The following is a 2,598-nucleotide window of genomic DNA, read 5'->3' on the forward strand; positions in this document are numbered from 1 at the left end:
GCGCGCTCCAAAGCTCCTGCCCAGACGCCTGCTAACCCCCTGAGGAATGCCYGCCGGCCAGGGAGCGGATAGCCCCTTCCAGCCCCCACCGGGCCCTCCGCGTTCGCCGCGCCGCCCCGGGGAGCCCCGGCCCTGGGGCACGTGGGGCCGCAGGCTGCTCTGCCAGGAACTCCTCTGCTCACTGGCCCCTTCTTCTCTRGCAGCTCCTGGTGGAGCCCCACCACCCTCCCCAAAGCCAGTGGGCTTGGGTTGACCCTGGCTCGGGGCCGGAGGGATGGCAGTATGTAGAGATCCTCCGGAGCCCGGGGGCATTTGCAATGTGTGAAGGCGTCTGGGGCTAGAGGGTGGTTTTCAGGAGCGTAAGACTCACGGTGTTCGTCTGCTGGCCGGACGGCTCCTCGACCYGGGGCAGCCACGGTCTCCAGAGAGGCAGGGATCTAGGGGGGAGCAGGCTCAGCGCCGYGGCAGCCCTGGCCCGCCCCCCGCAGCCTCCCCGCGCCCGTGGCCACGAGGTCTCCCGCGCGCCCTGGCCGCAGCGCCCGCGGTACCTGCCCCCTCGCTGGAGCCGCCGGGCAGCCGCTTCCATGGTGGCAGGCGGAGGCGGCAGCGATGTCCCCTCCGAGGTGAGGCCACAGGCCCCGTGCGAGGACCTTTATAGCCCTGCCCAGGCTGGTGACTCACCAGTTCTTCAGGGCCGGGGGGTGCGGGGGGGCAGCGGTCCCCCAGGTGTGAAATTTGTCCCAGTTGTGTAAACAGAGGGTSGGGGGAGGCTGGGAGCGGGGTGCTGTGATCTCTGGTGGAAAAGCAAAACACAGAAGGGAAAAGTTAGACACCATTTGTGAGAAAATCCCCAGGGGGGTCARGGGGAACCAGGGGAGGGCAGAGGCGATTAATGAGGATGATTAAGTGCTCTTAGCAGCCATTTGCATAAGACAGGGGGGTGTGCGGAGGGATGGGGCGCGCAGGGGCAGAAGGATGGGCACACTGCGATGGGCATGCAATGGTGGCAAGCACAGCGCAACTGGGAGGTGGCTGCAGGGATGTACAAGAGAGAAGAGGGAGGGAAGACAGACCTGCAGGAGATAGATCCCAGCTGTAAAGCAGGGCAATAGCCATGCTCAGAGGTTCACCARCCCTGTTGGGCTCACCCCAAGGAGATGCCAGGCACTGCCAGAGCAGCAGGAGGGCAAGGGCTTATCCTCTCTCTGGGGCCAGGAGCGGGGCTAGCCCCAGTGCCAGCCAGATGAGGGTGTAGGGTGGCCGTTAGAGATGCAGAACAGGACAGAAGAAGCAAGCAAAGCCCTGGGGACCGGGCTCTSCCCTGTGGCTCCCTGCTCTGGGTGCTTGCAGCTGTGTCAGAGGTTGCTCCAGGAAGAGCCTCCTGGGACCAGCCTGCCTCCTCTCTGGCAGGAGAGGCTTCAGCCTCCGCAGCTCAGGGCAGTGCTGGGGCACAGCAGTTCCAGTTTGGGGCTGCAGCAAAGGAACAGTGGGATTTTCTCTGCTGAATCAATGCAAAAACCCCACCAGAGGTGGCTTAGCCATTACCCCCATTACGGAGTGTCACCTTGCCTGAGGCTGCAGGAGCTGGAGCCTCCAGGCACATTGCATCCTCCTGTGCTGGATCCAGACCGGCGTCGCCCCARACAGTCCCACGCGCTGCTGAGCCATGGCACGGCACGCGCTCGCCGCCCTGCAGCCTGCCGTATCGTTCCCTCTTTGATCCTTYGCTGGGTTCACCAGTGCCAACGTGTCTGCGCAGCCCTTCACGCCCCAGGGCAGGCCAGCAGCCCCGCCAGCCCACGGGGGTGGGGGCAGCAGGCACGCCAGGTGCTCAGCGCCAGCACAGTCAGTCCCTGCCTTGGAGCACGGTGGAGCTCACCCGTGGGTGTCCCTAAATGTCCTGCACCCCGCTGCTGGCTCAGACAGCTCGGGAAGCGCGCAGTGTGCCTGCCTTCGCCCCGGTGAGCAGAGCCGTGCTCTGCCCCCCCCGGCGTCTCCTGGCCGGGGGAGGGGGCCCGCACGGGGGCTCTGCCACTACGGGCTTTTTTTCACCCCAAAATGTCCCCGCCCAAACTTTGCAAGGCAGTGGTCGAGAGGCAAAGGTTTCCGCCTGGGACCGCGGCGGCGGAGAGCGGGCACACGGCAAGCCCTGCTCACAGCTGGCGCTGCAGGGGGGACCCCCACCGAGGCGGTGCAGAAAGGGCTCCCCGTTATTTTTTGCGGCAGGGACGGGACAATTCACCACAGCCAGGCCCTGAGCGGCGGGCCGAGACCCCGGCTGCGGGCACCTCTCCGCTCTCGCCCCCACGAACGGCTGCGACAGGGAGAGAAAATAGCAAATGGTCCCTGCCGAAGCCGTCAGCGCCCCAGCGCCCCTGTCCAAATGCAGGCCGGGCCGGCCCGGCTCCGAGCGCAATTTGTTGGCGGGGGCCCTGCCTGCCCCTCTCCATCTGCGGCAGCCGCGGCGCTGGAGGGGGCCCGGCGCGAGCCCGACCCTCATTACCGTCCCCATTTGCTCCTCATTTGGGCCGAGAGTCTTACAACAACAAACCCCGCGGCGGACGCGGATGGGGGCGAGCGGGGCCGGGAGGCGGGCGC

The sequence above is a fragment of the Rhea americana genome, unplaced genomic scaffold (genome assembly GCF_003343005.1).
Source record: "Rhea americana isolate MKP2758 unplaced genomic scaffold, rheAme1 scaffold_6, whole genome shotgun sequence".
Lineage (NCBI taxonomy): Eukaryota > Metazoa > Chordata > Aves > Rheiformes > Rheidae > Rhea > Rhea americana.